The sequence below is a fragment of the Lemur catta genome, chromosome 4, assembly GCF_020740605.2.
Source record: "Lemur catta isolate mLemCat1 chromosome 4, mLemCat1.pri, whole genome shotgun sequence".
Lineage (NCBI taxonomy): Eukaryota > Metazoa > Chordata > Mammalia > Primates > Lemuridae > Lemur > Lemur catta.
The window spans coordinates 63,563,381-63,582,809 of NC_059131.1; positions in this window are offsets into that span (position 1 = coordinate 63,563,381).

The following is a 19,429-nucleotide window of genomic DNA, read 5'->3' on the forward strand; positions in this document are numbered from 1 at the left end:
TTCATTTCCTGCTCTGTTTCTTAATATCTAGTTGGCCGCACCCTTGGGCATAGCTTTTACTCTGGTACGAGTGGGTAAACAGTATATTTCTGTTTTTTTCTTTCCTTTAAATTGAAAGAGTCATATTAGAATCACATCAGTTATTCTCAAACTAGAGATGGAAGAAGTGTCTTGGAATAGGAGAGTTGTAGTATGAGAATTCCAGGAAGGCCTGTATATGGTGGAAATCAGGGAATAGTCTCTTTATTTTAATAATGATATTTTATTTTAAATTTCAAATGTTGAAGGTGTAAAATATTTATGTTTATCAAGATTGGGGTTATGAATAGATTGAGAACCACTGCACTTGGTAAACTTTAGGGTATCTTCTGTTTCTCTCTTTTTCCCTTTTGTTTGTTGGTATAAGTTGTTTCTTCTAACCTGTTTGGCTTCATATTTTGTAGTCTTCTTTTGAAAACTAACTTTTATTTGATTTTTTTTTTGAGGGCAGAGCTTACTCTTTCCTCTTTTGCACAGTCTCATAATATCTTGCACACTGTTGGGCAGAGAAAATGATAGCCCACAGTAGGCGCTTCAGCATGCTGAGTACTTTGAACTGAAGGGCCCTGGAAGGGCCTCAGAAGCAAAAATTCTTTCCAATCTTCTCCTGTCCTTTCTCTTGCTACCCTTTCTTCCCCAAGGAAAGTCAGAGAGACTAGAAACTTTCCACTCAAAAGCCAGCCATAAAACTTAGAATTATTACTTTAACCTTCTCCCACCTTTCTGTTTAAGAGTTGACCATAAAGAAATTCTTGACCTACCTTATCTAATAATAGTTCAAACGAGCCTCATTCCAGAGGGGGTCCTACCCTACACCCAGGAGGAAGGAATGTTACCCAGAGAGACTCAGAAAAATCTGACCAGACAGGCCTTGGTGAGTTTCCCCACACAGTCTATCACCATTAGATTATTTCCTTTTTGCTCAGTAAGTTTTCTACTACATGGCTGTACATTCTTCATTGAACCTAAGCATAAGTACAGTCAGTTTTCCCTGGATCTTTTTGGTGTTCATTTCTGAAGGCTCCCATGTTGCTTAAAACTTTGATTAAAATACATCCATTATGATTTTCTCTTGTTAACCTTCCTTTTGTTATAGGAGTATCAGCTATCACCCTTGTGATGGTGAGGAAAGGTATCACATCTTTTCTGTCCCTACAGTGGAAATCACTTGGTAAGTTTCCCTGGAGGCTCTCTGGTGGCTTCCTCTGGCAGGGAAGATTTTCCCAAGGATGTGGGATAAACACACTGGAGGTAGGTGATTCGCCTGACCCTCTTTCTTCTATTTTCCTAACATGTTTATTCATTGATAGCCTCTATTTTAATCATTCCCTCTCTTTTCCTACTTTAGCAGTGTCTTCACTTGTCCTTAATTACTTATCTTAAAGCTTAACCTAAGAAGATGACTGATAAATTCATTATCACTGAATTCTAAAAACTCATAAAAATAAATTGCTAACTCTTTCATGGGGTATTTTAGTTTCCTTGTGAAAAAATCATTTACACTAATTGGGAAAATGTTCCAATGATAGTATTTCAGGTATAAGTAAGGTTAGAGGGAAGAGGGTATTGTAGAAAATCCAGGAATGACCGAATGCAATGACTATGTATATAACTGAAAACCAAACAAAAAACTAATTCTGAGATATTCTCAGGCAATTAATTTATTGTTAATCATGTATTCTATTTTTATCAAAAGAGATAACTTCTGAATTTTTGTTTGTACTCCAAAAATGACTGGAATTTTTGCTAGAAATCTGATTCATTCTTTTTATAAGTTTTAAGTGAAATATTAAGGGAAATTGCATCAGAATTTCTCTCACTCACTTCAGATATCTTTACCAAAAAGTAATTATGTTTATTTTTGTAAACTGGAGAAGTTGTATACTTTTTAATCCATCAAACATCTATCTGATGTTAGAAAGCAGATGTGGAGAACTACATGAAGTTTACTATTTGGAAATTGTGAAGGGCAACAAGCCACAGAAAAGTTTTACAAAATAGTATATATGGAAATTTTCAAGAAATTTCCATGGATTTAAAAAAAAATACAAAATCTGCTACATTTTATGAAATTTACATTAAAAAACTAAGATTTCTAAATGGTCTATTAAAATGTATATGTGTATTTGTAAGAATCTGTTTTACATGTCATTAATGGCTTAATGTGCATTAATTTCTCAGATTAGTTGGGCTTCAACCCACTGTGAACCTTAATAGGAAAGGTAAATGCATTGGTTGAGATGTTTTAGTTGCTAGTAAAAATTAATGTATAACTCCAAATATAAAACTCTAAATAGTTTAAGCAACAAAAAGTTTTGGCCACTGAAAAGGTAGAAAAGAAAGGGGTCAGGCTGGCCTCCCACACAGTGGCATTTGCACTGTCTATCCATGTACATTTCCATGCCCAGAAATAGAAATAGAAAACCTCTCTCTTCCTCCCCACTATTGAAAAACTGCAGCACTCTGCTCTGATCCCACCTATGCTCAGGGGAATATCAAGCTATTAATCACCTCTGAGCTACGCAGTGTGTAAAAGAGATGAGATTATTTAATTAGCTTAGCAAATCAGGATTCTTACAGAACTTGGTAGATGTGAAGACTGGGATATAAGTGGGAGGTATGTGACATAGATATGGGTGGGGAGGACAATACCATGTCTAATACACACGATATGGGTCTCTAGAGAAGAGTGGAGCTGAGAGAAGGTGGTGAGAGATAGAAACAAAAGCATAGCCCTGAGGAAATGGAAGGATTGTTCTGATCTTGTTCTCTGAGATAGAGGTTAGGGAACCCTGAAAGCAAAACTGAATGTCTCTGAGAAGCAAGCAAGGTTCCTTTTCATTTTAAAGATCTCATTTGTCACTAAAAGTCATGTACAGCCTCAATCAGTGACTGTGCTTTGAAAACCCAGCCCTGAGAGTGTTGTAGTCATCTTTAATGTGTTAGTAAAAGGTGAGTCTCACTATAAACCAATTTATTACTAAACAAAAATCCCTCAATTTTCATAAAAGGTAATTAAAGAATGACTTTTTTATTTTTAAATAATTTTCACTTGAAAAGTATTAACCATTTAAATTATAAAGGATTTATGGTAATAATGACAGCTAGCATTTGTTGAGTGCTTAATACATCAGAAACAACTTGCAATATTTTATATGTATTATCTTTCTTAATCCTCACAACAGCCTGATGAATTAGGTCTTCCATCATGTTTCTTTTCATTTTTTTCCACAGGTGTTTAGAAGTATAATTCATTGCTATACAATACACGCTTTGTTGGTGTACAGTTTTATGACCTTCAATAAGTGCATATAGTCATGTAATCCCATTCCAGTCAGTAGTCCCGCTACCCCAAAACGGTTTCTCATGCCTCTTTGGAATCAATTGTCTCCCCTCTCCCACAGCTCACTGTTACAACTGATTTGTTTTATGTCCTTATGCTTTTGACTTTTCCATAATACCATATAAAGGGAATCATTCAGCATATAGCCTTTTGTTTTTAGAGTTTTTCACCTTGCATAATGCTTTGAGATTTATACATGCTGTTGCAAATTATCCACAGATGTATCAGTAATTCATTCCTTTTTCATTCTTGAATAATATTATGTTATATGGCAGCACCAGTTTGTCCATTCACAAGTTAATGGACATTTGGTTTGTATTTTGGTGACAATGAATAAAGCCAGAGTGAAATTTTATGTTAGATTTTGTATAGCCATATATTTATTGAAACATGTTTTTATATATCTTGGGATATTATGTATAAAAGGGATCACTGGGTTGAATAGGAGGTCTATGCTTCATGTAAGAATGAGGAAACCAAGCAATTAATAGATTAAGTAACTAGCCTACTTTCACATAGTAATTAGCAGAACTCAGATTTGAACAAAAGACGTCTAGCCTCAAATTACATGGTTTAACTACCACCTCCACATACTTGATCTAAATATATCATTTTAAAGAATGATTAAGATAAATAACTGCTTTGCTTTTAGATTGATTCCCCTTTTTCCTCTAATTATAGCTTTATAAAAGAAAAGGCTACCAGGGTTTAATCTTTTGTGGTAGATTCTGCTCTAGGAACTTTTTTTTTCTTAATTAGAATCAATTATCTTAATGTGAAAGGACATTTTAAGATCTTTCTTCTAATATCTGGAATTAAACATTCCCTTTGTTTATATATAAGACCAACATCTTCTCTAGAGCAAAACATACATACACACCCTTTTCTGTGAAATCTTCTCTCTCTTTACTTGGCCACCTCAAGTTTGGAAACTACTTCTTTCCCAGAATAATGAAGTCAAAAAAAGTTCTTAGATATCTTGGGGTCCAAATTTCTCACCTTACAAACAAGAAAATGAGTGTCTTTTGTAAGGCTACTTAGTAAGTCCATAGCAGAACTGACATAAAAATGAGGATTTCTGCATGACCCCAAGATTAACTATTCTGCAGCAGAAGTCTTTTATAGTTACTTCTCTTAAATTCAGCATAAGCCAATCCCATAAATATTTTTATTAATGTCTATGAATATGATATTAGCTTTTGATTCTTTTGAAAAATACCACTACTTTGATCATTACTGCCATCCTGTAATAATGCATCAATAACTCAACTGTCAGTATCATAACAATAGTTATTTACACTTTCTGAGCCTGTCATTTCTGGGGAGGGCATTTTTAGTTTCATAGTAATTTCCATTAAATGCTCTGAAACTCCTGAGCTAGCTTTATATCTCTTTTTTTGATCATAATACCTCAATCCAACCAACTGTGAGATGAACTAGCCTGTTTGTTTATAAGACAGCAGGCTATATCTACTTCCAATGATTAAAAATTCTGCATTTCAATTTATTTTTAACTTGTCTTAGGAAATGTTTGGAAAAGGCAAAGGTTACCACTCTCAATTTCTGAACTTCTTTTTTTAATACTCCTTTACTTTTCCTGTTTTTCCTATTATTCTTCCAAAACTTATCCATTGCTCTTGCAGCCAGCTCTTGACTGTTGAAAAATTAATCACTACTAAGTTTTACACCCAATGAAAACTTAATTGCTAACATTTCCCCCACTCTAACAATATTTGTATATTATTTAATAATCTTTAAACCGGGAAAAGATTTAAAATTCCCTAAAGCATTAAAAAAAACATTAAATTTAGAAATAAATCATTGATAACCTTGGCAAATGTTCCCCGAGTAGAAATCCTTACATCATAAATATAAGTAAATATGGGCTTTTAAGGCTAGTTCTGCTCCTGTTTATTCTGGTTGCCATCCACCCATTTACGAAAAATTCCTGGGAAAATTTTTACAACTTTAGCTTAGTTATTTGTTTACCAGAAGTCTAAACTCTCTTTCCTTTACCTTTGTGCATTTTAAGGTTTTCTGGATGTTCTTTATTAAAAAAATATATAAACTAAGCCAGCACTATCTGGACTAGGGTAGGTTTGTTTGATACTTAGTATTTATTTCTTTTTAATCTTTATTTTGCCCATGGTTGTGTTAAAAAGCAATTATAACAAAGCAATAACATATATGCTCATAGGTCAGGGTTCAGCAAATTAAGAGAGCTTTTTTTGAATTTGGGGTCACTGAGTTTCTGGTAACTCCAGAAATGCTTTAACACTTTTGTTGGAGCTAATACATTGGTCAGGGAAAACTTATTTCTCTTCTTTCTTTTCATGGAACTTTTGTTCATCTAGGGTGACAGTTTCTCAGTTTGACTTCCCATTTAGGGGTCAAGGCAGTACATTTTAATTAGTGGCAGGTGGCAAATGTCTTCAGAAGATTATAACTTTCAGCTTGCTTGGGAATTTGTTTTGCTACTAACGCTTCCTTAACTTCATTTACTTTACTATACTCAAAAACTTCATGTCTGTGAATAAAGTGGGCCTGGGTTCATTGTACCTACTACTTAACTTCATAACTTAATACAAATCAACAAATTAACTAATATATAGCACAAGATGCCTATAGGGTCAGCACTGAGATAATAATAAAAAATAAGTGACTTGTTAGCTAGTATAACAGAATATATAAACTTATGCTGTATGAACATTGCACTGTGAACAACAATCCCTTACACAATGTCTTACCTAAGATAATTGATTACAAAGCACTCACAGAGCTACTGCTATGTGTAATAATTAGAATAGTAATTAAATGATCTGTATGTAAACTTGTCTAGTGACCATAACAAATGACTTATGAGCATTGTCTCATTTAATCTTTACCAAAATTCCAAAGTATCATGCATTATATATTGTAATATAATAGTAATTTATCAAAATATAATAGTATCATCCCTATTTAAAGGACTAGATATTTGTGTCCTCCTCAAAATTCATATATTGAAACCTTAACCCCCAAATTTATTTGTGTTAGGAGATAGGGCCTTTGGGAGGTAATTACATTTAGATGAGGCCGTTAGCTGAGGATGGGGTCTTCATGTTGGGATTAATATTATTATAAGAAGAGACCACAGAGTATAGTCTCTCTTTCTTGCTCTCTCACTTTTTTTGCCATGTGAGGATGGTAATTACATTTAGATGAGGCCGTTAGCTGAGGATGGGGTCTTCATGTTGGGATTAATATTATTATAAGAAGAGACCACAGAGTATAGTCTCTCTTTCTTGCTCTCTCACTTTTTTTGCCATGTGAGGATACAGCAATAAGGCAGCCATCTGCCAGCCAGTAGATGACTGCCTTCTTGAGGGCCTTCACCAAAACTATGCTTGCATCCTAATCTCAGACTTCCCAGCCCACAATCCTGTAACAAATAACTTTATATTGTTTAAGCCACCCCCCATGGTATTTTGTTGTATGTATGAGGAAACTGAGACTAAACAGAAATTGAAAAAAATGCATAAAAATTACATAGATGGTAATAGATTTGATGGAGAAAGTATATAGACCTAAGTCTTAATGGATCAAAAACTATGATTTTTTTTTTTTTTTTAAGCATAGAGGTAGGTAGAGCAGGTGCTAAAGATAGATGCAGCAACCTCACATAGTCTCCTTCCTAAAAGATGCTATGTAACTTGGTAAGTGCCAAAGTTAAAGATCTCACTGTATTTGTGTTTTGATTTATTTTTTGGTCTTCCATATCAGAAGACATCCTAGTGGGGATAAAATGTGTCTAATACATAAAGGCAACTATTACAGCATTAAAGATATACTATAAGATGTTGGCAATTTACTTTTGCTTGTACCTGACACTTGTCCTATTTTATGCATACTTATGTCCTTCAGGGTAAAATTCTTCCTTTTTACCTCTAGGAAAATTATAGAACATTGTTTAAACATTATCCTCTTCTCTCAACACTACTTAATTTCATGTTCTCTTGTTTAAGACACTAGGATTCAAAAACGTATTTGAGCGGAGAGAAGAAAGAATCAGTGAATTTGAAGGTAGGACAATGGAAATTATTGAATTTAAGGAATAAAAGAAAAAAAAAGGAAGAAAAGTAAACAGAGCCTAAGGGTCTCTGCAAATGGATCAGCATGTGCATGCACTGTGGGAATTCCAAAAATAGAAGAAAAAGAAAAAGGCAGTGAATAGTTGAAGACATAAAGACTGAAAACTTCCCAACTGTAAAAGAAAAAAGTAGAAAGATCCAAGACTTTCATAATATATCAAGTAAGATAAATTCAAGGAGACCCACACTAAAATACTTTATAATTGATTTTTAGAAAGTCAAAGACAGAATCTTAAAAGTAACAAGAGAAATGACTTATCACATACAAGGAATCCTCAATAAAATTATCAAGAGATTTATCATCAGAAATTTTAGAAGGTTTTGGGCTAATTTATTCAAAGTCCTAAAAGAATAAAGAAAAAAAAAAACCTGTCAACCCAAAATCCTATATCCAGAAAAACTATTTTTCAAAGTGAGGGAGAAATTATAATAAAAACATTCTTAGATAAGTAAAAGCTGAGGGAATTCATTACCACTAGACCTGCCCTGCAAGATATTCTCAAGGAAGTCCTACATGGTGAAATGGAAGGAAACTAGACAGTAGCATGAAGCCATATGAAAACATAAAGATGTCAATAAAGGTAAATACATGGACAATAATAAAAGGTAGCATTATTATAAAAATAGTACTGGGGGGTGGGGGAGGGGATGGAGGTATGACTACATGGTGAGTGCCAGGCGCACTGTCTGGAGAATGGACATGGTTGAGGCTCTGACTCAGGGAGAAGGGCGAGACATGGACAATGTATATAACCTGAACTTATGTACCCCCATGATGAGCTGAAATAAAAAAAAAAAAAGAAGCTACTTGCTAAAAACAAAAAAACAAAACAAAATACAAAAACCGCCCTTAAATGCTTCCATAGCACGACATATGTTAATAACATTTTATTACATTCCTTTATAAAGCCCATCTTAAAGAAAAAGAAAGAAAAAAAATAGTTTGTAATTTAACTTTTTGATTTCTACATGATTTAAAAGACTAATACATTAGAAAAGTATTAGTCTAAAAGCTAGTTCTATGGTAACTTTAGTGTGTAAATCCACATTTTGTTTTCTATGTAACTAAAAGTAATTTATATAGGAGGATTATTAGTTTATGTTTTGGAGCATACAATGTATAAAAATGTAATTTTGTGAAATCAGTAGCTAGAAGAGCTGGGGACAAACTGTAAAGGAACAAACTTTTTGAATGTTATTCACATTAAACTGATACAAATTCAATATAGAGTATTATAACTTTAGGATGTTAAATGTAATCCCCATGGTAACAAAAGTAGTAGCTATAAAATATACAAAACATGCAATGAGAAAGGGGTTTAAACATTTCACTACAAAAATAAATCAAGTAAACATAAAAGGAAACAGTAATGCAGGGTATGAAGGACAAAAATGGTATGAGGCTTATAGAGCAGATATAACAAAATGACAGAAGTTCATCCTTATCAGTCATTACTTTAAATGTAAATGTATTAAATCTCTAATCAAAAGACAGATTGACAAGAATAAACAAAAACATGATCTAAATATATGCCGTTTATAAGAGGCTCAATTTCAATCCAATGCATAAATAGATGGAAAGTAAAATGTTAGAAAAAAATACTCCATGCAAGTGCTAACCAAAGGAGAGCCAGGGTGGCTATACTAATATGGTAAAAAATCAACTATAAATCCAAAAAGATTACAACAAAGAAGGACATTATATATTGATAAAAAGCTCAATAGAACAAGAAGATAAAACAATTGTAAACATATTGAACCAAACAACAAAATATACGAATCATAATATATGAAAGCAAAACTGACAGAATTGAAGGAAGAAATAGAAAATTCTACAATAGTTGGAGATGCTAATCTCAATCACAATAATAAATGGAACCAGACAGAAGATAAGGAAAGAGTGAACTTAACAAAACAAACTAACTAGATCTAAAAGACATGCAGAACACTCTAACAACACTGTATCCATTCTTCTCAAATGCACATGGAACATTTTTTCAAGATAGATCATTGATTAGACCACCTAATAAGTTTCTGCAGATTCTTTTTTAAAAGGTAGATATCATACAAAGTATCTTCTTTGACCAAAATAGGATGAATTTAGACATCCACAACAGAAGTAAAACAGGAAAATTCACATTCATGGAAATTAACATACACCTAAACAACCAGTGGTTTAAAGCAGAAATCAGAAGGGAAAATAGAGAAGAATGAAACAAAAACACCTCATATCAAAACTAATGTGATGCAGAAAAAGTAGAACTAAGGTGTTAACTTGTAGCCATAAATATCTCAAATCAACAAACTACCTTTATAACTTAAGGAACAAGAAAGAGGAAAAAAAAGTAAACCCAAAGCTAGCAGAAAGAAAAAATGTTAAAAATGAGAGCAGAGATAAATGAAACAGAGAATAGAAAAATAGATACAAATCAATGAAAACGAAAAATTGATTCTTTGAAAAGATAAACAAAATTGACAAAACTTTAGCTATATGCACTAAGAAAAAAAGGAAGAAGACTCAAGTTATCGAAATCAGGTATGAAAGTATGGATATTAGTACTGATTCTGAAGAATAAAAATAATTAGTATTATAGTTAATTATGTGGCAACAAATTGAATAAAATCCAAATGAAATGGACACATTTCTAGAAACACAAAACCCAACAGAACTAAATCATGAAAAAATGGAAAATCTAAAAAAAGCTGTAACTAGTAAGGAGATTGAATCAGTAATCAAACATCTCCTGACAAAAATTACCTAGACCTTATGGCTTCATTGATAAATTCTACCAAATGTTTCAAGAATAACTAGCACCAATCCTTCTAAAACTTTTTCAAAAAATTGAAGAGAAAGGAATACTTTCTAACTTATTCTATAAGTCTAGCATTATCCTGATACCAAAGTCAGATAAGGACACTATACAAAAATAAAATTGCAGTCAATCTATCTTACAAATAAATTCAGCAATAGATTGAAAAATATTATATACCATGATCAAGTGGAATTTATTCCTGGAATATGAGGATAATTCAACATATGAAAATTGATCAATGTAATATACTACATTATTAGAATGAAGAAACAAAACGCATGCTCATCTCAATTGATTCCTAAAAAACATTTGAATAACATTGAACAATTTACATGATAATAACACTCAGTGAACTAATATTAGAAGAAAACTACTTCAATATAATAACAGCAATATGTGGAAATCTCTCAGTGGTCACTTTACATTATGGTGAGAGATTGAAAATTTTCAATATCAAGACAAGAATGCCCATTTTCATCAATTGTATCCAATATGGTACTGGAAGTTCTATCCAGAGCAAGAAAAAGATATAAAAGACACCCGAATTATAAAAGAAGTAGTAAATAATTTCCATTCAACAGTGATGTGATCTCAGATGTAGACAATTCTCAAGGTTTTATCATAAAGTTCTTAGAACTGATAAATGAATTCAGTAAAGTAGCAGGATACAAAGTCATCAGACATAAATCAGTTGTGTTTTTATATACTAACATTGAACAATCTTAAGAGAAAATTATGAAAATAATTTCATTTACAATAGCATCAAAAATAAAATGTGCAGTGATTAATTTAACAAAGGAGGTAGAAGACTTGTATAATGAAAACTATAAAACACTGCTGAAAGAAATTCAAGAAGACAAATGGAAACAAATTTCATGATCATGGTTGGAAGACTTAATATTGGGAATATGTCAATACTACCCCAAACAATCCACTAATTCAATAAAATTTCTATCAAAATTCTAATAACTTTTTTATTTATAGAAATCGAAAATATCATCTTAAAATTTATATGGAATCTCAATACACCCTGGATAGCCAAAACAATCTTGATAAAAAGAAGAAATTTGGACTCACACTTCCTGGTTTCAAAACTTATCATGAAACAACATTAAGCCCAAAAGTTAACACTCAAATTTATGATCAAACAACTTTTAATGAGGATGGCAAGGCCATCCACTGGGGAAAATTGACAACTTTTTCAACAAATGGTCCTGGGAAAACTGGTTATGCATCTGCAAAAAAATAAAGTTGGACCTTTACCCAAACCATATACAAAAATTAACTCAAAGTGGACCAAAAACCTACAACTATAAAACTCCTAGAAGAAAACATAGGACAAAAGCTTTGCCACATTGTATTTGACAGTGATTTCTTAGATATGACACAAAAGGAACAGGCAACAAAAGACAAAATAGACAAATTCGACTTCATATTTTTAAAATTGTATGTTAAAAGACACTGTTGCAGATTAAAAGCCAGCCCACACAATAGGAGAAATATCTGTCAATCAAATATATGGGGGATTAATATCCAGAATATTTAAAGAACTCCTAAAACTCAACAACAACAACAAAAACAACACAATTCAAAAATAAGCAAAGGACCTAAATAGTTATTTCTCCAAAGAAGATAAACACATTGAAAATAACATGTCTTAGTCATTTTAGGCTGCCATACCAAAGTACCCTAAATATGGCAGCTTATAAACAATAGAATGTATTTCCCACAATTCTGGTGGCTAGAAAGTCCAAGATTAAGGCAGATTCAATGTCAAGTGTAAGTTTGCTTTCTGGCTCATAGAAGGTGCCATCTTGCTGTGTTCTCACCTGGTGGAAGGGGTGATGGGTTTCTTTTGGGCCTCTTTCATAAGAGAACTAATTTCATTCATTAGAGTTTTGCCTCTATTACTGAATCATTTCCCAAAGGCACCACATTCTAATATCATAAATTTGGGGGCTAGAATTTCAACATATGAATTTTTTGGGGGGATACAGACATTCAGACCATAGATGATGCTCAACATAATTAATCACTAGAGAAATAAAAATGAAAACTACAGTGAGATAACATCTTATATCCATTAGGATTACTATTAAAAAAAAAACAAACCAGAAAATAAGTGTCAGGAAGAAAGAATGTGATAGTAAACACTATGCACTGTTGGTGGGAACATAAAATGATATAGTCACCACAGAAAATATGGTGTTTCCTTAACTTCCTAGATGTAACTATGCTGCTCGAATGGTAGGTCCCGTTTTCAACTCCTTTCCTAACTGAAACATGTTATGTTGGGTAGAACAATATGCTTAGTGAATCAAAGAAATAAGTTACCATAACTTGGGTGACAAAAAGATGCCTGTGTATCCTATCCCGATATTCTATATTTTTACACTAAATTTTTAAACCCATATTGTGTTAATCCAAACAATTGTTACAGTTTAACATGTATTTGAAATATTTGATGTAAGACTCTACTAACTAAATTGGATGCCCCATTGGGGAAAAAGAGTCTAAACATGGAAGTTTTAACAATCAAGTTTCTAAAAAAAGAAAAAGGAATATCATCATCATTTGAGGATAGGCAAAGATTTTTTTAACACTGAAATTAGTAACTACACAAGAAAAGCAGAGAATGTATTTGAAATACAGATATTTGACACGGAACACACAGTAGAATACATAAAGAATTCCTAGAGATGCCTAAAGACGGAGAGACAGAGACAGAGGGTGCTTACCAAATATAAATAGGCAAAAGACTTAAAAATATATCACAAAAGAAAATACCTAAATGGCTATCAATAATATGGATATGTGCTTATCTAATGTTACTCATTAGAGAAACGTAAATTTAAACCATAGTGAGATATCATTACACACCCACTAAAATGGACAGAAGCTGACAAAACAGAAAACAATCAATAGTAAATATTGGTGGGAGTAATACTACAAATGTTGTAGAACAAATAGAACTGTTATACACTGCAGATGAAGTGTAACTTGGTTCAGTAACTTTAGAAAAAATTTTGGTACTATCAACTAAATATCCACTTGCCTAATAGCTCAATAATTCTACTACTAGAGAACAAGAGAACAGAGTAAATATGTCTACAAGAGTCATATATGAATACTTGCAGGTTTATATGTAAGAATCTGAAATTATAAACAACTCAAGTATCCATCACCAGGAGAATGCATAAACAAACTGTGGGATATTCAAACATCAGAAAACCATAGAGCAATAGAAAAATCATGAATACATGAAACACCATAGATTAATCTCAAAAACATTACATTAAGCAAAAGAAGCCAGACACACATATGTATATATTGTTACATTTTATTTATATGAAATACAGAAACTGTAAAAAGTAATCTGTGGTGATAGAAGTGAGAATAGTAGTAACCTCTCGAGTTGGAATTGACTGGAGAGGAGCTAGGTACCGGGACTATGCTGTATCGTGATCAGAATGGTGTTTACAGAAATGTATACATATGTAAAAAGTCATTAGAATGCACACTAGATGTGTGTAATTTGCTGTATGTTGTTAGTCCTCCATAAAAATAGCTAACACATATGTATAAATATACATACACTTTAAAATGTGCTGATGCAATTTGTTTTTCATAAGAAATAGAAAAGAAGCACAATCAGTGAATATTTAAAAGGAAAAGAAACTGTATTAAATTAGTGGCATACCTCAAGACCAACCTAAAAAAGATGGGCTTCTCTCTAGAGACAAGAAACAAACAAAAAAAGTTTTGTGGAAGAACAACAAAATTGTCTCTAAAACTCATCACCTCTTTACTGGGGGCTCAAGCTTTGTAGATTTATTATGAAATTATAGTATAGGGAAGGAAGACCTCGCTTCATGTCTAAAACTTACATTTTAAAATATGAAAATATCATCCAAAATTGGAAAACCTTTCTGACACAAACTTTTCACTGTGAGTTAACTCTGGTAAATGAAATTTTTAAAAAAGGTCAAAAATATGTATCAGAGAAGACATCCTTAAGGTATTATAATGTGTTACATGTAATCTATTAATAGATTTTATTTCAGACATATTCTCCCAGCTTTTCAAACGTATAGGAATGTAATTTACACTACAGTATTGAATTGGTAAAAGAAAATTTGCTAAGCTCTTTTTTCATTTCAATCTTTTATCTGTAGATTACTTTTGCTTTTCTACACAGGCAGTTGTATCATTTGTAAAACAATGACAGCTGTGCTTTTTCCTTGCTAACACTTGTATCTGTCTTGATCTTACTGCATTTGTAATGCAGTGTTTAATTATTACAATTAAAGCCTATAAGCAATTATTTCTTTGCTTATAAGCTCCAGTTAAAATGAAATATAACTTGATTTTTATTATTTTTAGATGTCATTTATGAATTTAAGCATGTTTACTTCTAATTTTATTTACCTAGAACTTTTATTATTATTGGATGCTAAATTTTAGCAAGTACCTGTTTCTGCGTCTATTAACATGCTTTTTGTCTTCTCATGTTTTTTGAATTAATTCATTTTCTAATTCTAAACCGAACTTGGATTTTTGCCCTAAACTCAGTGTGATCATGATTTTTTATCAGTTGTTGGTTCTGTTATAAATGTGTTTAGGACTTTTTAATGAGGAAGATTGGCTTATAATCTTCCTTTCTTGTACCATCTTTGTCTAGTGATAATACCAACTAATCCTGGCCTCATAACTTTTTTTTTCTTTTTTAGTTGTGAAAGGTCTCCATGAATGTGGATTTAACTCATTCCTAAAGCTACCTGCATCTTGTGTTTTCTTCTGGGAATATTTTAAATTTCTGGTTGAGTTTGTTTAATGGATATAAGACTACTCAACTTAACATAGTTCTTGAGTTATACTTGGCAAATCATATTTGAGAAGAAAGGGACATTTGATACATTTTGTCTACTTTTTAAAATTCATTAGGGTAATATTGTTCATAAAGTCTTTATTTCATATTTGTATAAATGATCTTTTCCTTTTCATTAAGGATTTTTTTATGCTTTCTTCATTTTTAAAATTACTCCTGCCCGAATTATATTTTTTATAAGAGCTTTTAAAAACAATATTTCCTGTAATTCATAGTTTATGTTATACATTTGTGTTCTACCTTAGCATTTTATTCTTTCATCCTTACTGTTTTGTCTTCTGTTTTCTGTTTGTTTCTCCTGTGGCGTATGTCTAAGTTGTTAAACTTAGCTCAATAATTTTAAACTTTTCTTTCTCTCAAACATTAGACACTTAAGGTTATAAATAGCTCTATAAATAACAGCTTGGCTGCATTCCATAAGATTTGGTATATAATAGTTTGTTATTACTTATTTTAAATATATATATGTGTATATATAATCTTATCTTTATTTTTGATCCCAAAGTTGTTTAAAAATCTCAATTCTCAAACAGGAGAGTATTATTGTCCCTGTATGCTATTAATATTTCTAATTTAATTTCATGACAAAGTACATATGATATGGTAAGGTTTAAAGTATATTTTAGCTACCTTTATGGTTTACCATGTAATCAGTTTTTACAAATATTCTATTTTGTTTAAAAAGAATGTTTATTCCTCAGTCATAAAGATCAATATTTCTTATTTAGCCATTGCAATAAGAATGTTTTTATTATTCAAATCGTATACATTCCTGTTAAACTTCTTTTTTTCCTTCTTAATTTATTAATCTCTCCAAAATATTTCTTCAATCTCCTTTTAATCTTATACTTTACTGCTTTCTTGATAATTTCTATAGATGTGCCTTCCAGTTTACTAATTCTTTCTTCACATTTGCTTATCTGATTTCTTTTTGCCTTTTTTAAATTTCAAAATATTAAGGGGGTACAAATGATTTAGTTACATGGATTGCTTTTGTAATGCTTGAGTCCTAGCAATTGGTGTGCCTGTCTCCCAAATAGTGTTCATTGTACACATTAGGTAGGTTTTTGCTTCCCCTCCCACCTGATTGATTTCCACTGTTTAACTTCCCTCTGTACACATGTATGCTCATTAGTTAGTTCCAATTTAATAGTGAATATATGTGGTGTTTGTTTTTCCATTCTTGAGATACTTCACTTGGGACAGTGGTCTCCAGTTCCATTCCTTTAACCTATTTCATTTTAACTTCATTATATATTTTTCATTTTTAATAGTTTTGCTAGATTCATTATACTGTTCATTTTAAACAGTTTTCCTAGATTCATTTTTACCTTGATCTATGGCTCTATATAGCCTCTTTGTTGCATATATTTTCAATTAACATTTTATTTAAATAATTTTTTTTTAGGTGGTAGACGAATGAACATGTTTTATTTTAGTATTCTGCATTTATTTTCAGGTATATCAGAAAGACATATTCACATATTGAACTCAAAATTTCATGGATATTATTACTTTTCTTTTTTTTTTTATTTCAGCTTATTATGGGGGGTACAAAAGTTCAGGTTATATATATTGCCCATGTGCCACCAATCCCCCTGAGTCAGAGCTTCAAGCGTGTCCTTTCCCCAGACAGTGCGCCTGGCACTCACCATGTAGTTATACCTCCATCCCCTCCCCTCACCTCCCACCCCCCACCTCCCTGCTTCTCTTCCATGCTTTGATAGAAAATTTACAATCTGAAGCCACGCAGATCTAATTTTACCTATTTTGTTTTTTCTGATTTTCAATTCAATGCCTGTTTTCCTCTTTTGTTTTACTGTTTTTAACAAGTGCTATTCTTTTTCTTGGAATTTTGTTCGTGTATGTTATTTTGTGGCCCAGATTGAAAGTAGACCTTCTGGAGATTTTCCCCCCTTTGGCCAGCATCTCTTGCTAATCCAGGACCATATTTTATAAAAATTAGGTTTTCCAGTGATATGGTTAGCATAAAAGTCTTACTAAAAACTTGCCCTTGGACTGGTTTGTTGTTAAGACTTCTTAAGGGGAGATTTTACTCCCCCAGCCCTCCTTTTAGAGTTTTCCCCTTGGCCAGATATGAGGCTTTATTCCTGATACTTGTGTAACATATTGCCATGTAGATAGAACCTGAAGTTTTCTGTATTTAGTAGAAAACTGCAAGGGTAAAAGCTGGCTTTGAGATGATTTACTTATAAACTCTATAAGAAATACATTATAAATACTAGTTTTCTATGTTCATTTGCCACATTTGAAGTAATGAATTGATTTACAAATATATTGGAATGGTGTATGTGATTGCGTGTGTGTGTTATCATCATTAATGGATTTAAACATATTTGATATGGTTAAACTCATTGTTGTCATTTTCCTTACAGATGCCAAATTGTCTTATATTTGGCCAATAGTCATTTATTTAATTAGCTCCTGAGTCATTTAATATGATCATAATAATCTTTATTATGTTTCCTTTGTGGTAGTTCCTTTCTCTTACCACAAGATGTTCTGAGCTCACCTTACAGATTTCTTCTTCAAACAAGGATCAGCCATTTCTTGAGGGATCCAAAGATTATAATCTGAATACTAATAGTACCCACTGCCATCAAATAGCCCATTATTTGTGGTTTTACATCTTTGAATTTAATTTGTTCTAAAATTATGTAAATTATGTATATGGTTACAAAGGTAAATCTAAAAAAAGATACATTCTAATAACTCTAGCTTCTACATATGTTCTCCCCATCCATCCTATTCACTCTCTTTCCCTTGGTAATATTTTATGTATGATATTTTACGTATAATATGTATAATATTCTTTTGATTTTAACATATTTTATCATAACTTTTCATAAATTATAGTCTTACACATTTTATATACTTAGCTTTTTTATCCAGCAATATATTTTGAAAATATTCCATTACAGTATATAGAGACAGTCCTCATTCTTTTTTCAATTACCTACCATTTCATGGTATGGTTGTGTCACAATTTATTCAACCAGATCACCATTGATCAACATTTGGGATATTAGAGAGTTTTTAAACGAAAAAGATTTTCTCAGTAATACATTATATTATTTTTGCATATTAATTGTATTTGAGAGAATTAATTTGAATACACAATCCACAAAAATGCAAGCAATGGAAGTTTAAATGTGATAACAATCAATACATCCATCCTACATGTGAAGAAACTAAGCTTCAGAATAACTTGGCTAAAATAAAACAGTTGGTATTTAATGGGCAAACCAGAATATAATTCTGTGGGCTTCAAAATCCATTCAGTTTAATCACTAAAACAATAAATAATATTTTCTAAAGAATAAGAAAGAATTGAATTGATATTCTAACAATTACACAAAGACAGCCAGCTGGAATGATAATATTGGGGATTCAACTTCATCTGAAAGCAGCTGCTTACGTTTGCTGCCATTAGGGCTCCCGAAGTAAAATCACAGCTTTGAACTCTATGTGGACAAGTTTATTTGTCCATGGACCCAGAAATTCTATCAAAACTATGTACCAACAGGCACATGCAGAATAAATGTAAAATACATTTGGGGAAGTAGGAAATAGCTTAGAGTATTCTGTCAAATTGTTCAGCACGCTTAGCCTCAGATAATAGATCAGAATAATAACAAATGCTTGGTATCCCCAGGCTCTTTTCTGTGATGAAGACTCTCTTAAGGGGAGGAGGAATTGAGATTTACTTGGAGATTCGCTTCATAATATTTTACCTTGCTTGGTCAGTTTACAAAGGAAACTCATTAGCCTTCATAATAAAATGCCCTTCATAGCTTTATCTGCAATGAGAATTATTTTAGTTGAATAGAAACAAATAGAAAAATATGTGATTTCAGCTTATTTTCTATACAGATTACATCAGCTACAAAACAAAATCATTTGAAATAGACCCTTTTTTCTTCCACCTAACAGTAAAAATTTCATTGACTTGCAATCCTGTTGACCTTGAGGTTGTTTTGCACTTTGCTAGTATAAAGAATCATGGGAAATTAGCAGCTATTATAAATTTTAATTCTTTTCACCAAAAATCCGCTCTAACTCTCCCTCTCATATTTGCACCTGCAGATGCTTTTCTCATTTGCTGCAAAGGGTGATAGAGTTAGGCATGCTTTAGAGTGCTATTCTTCATGCAAGTCTATCATCCACCCAAACTTTGTTTTTACATAAGGTATTA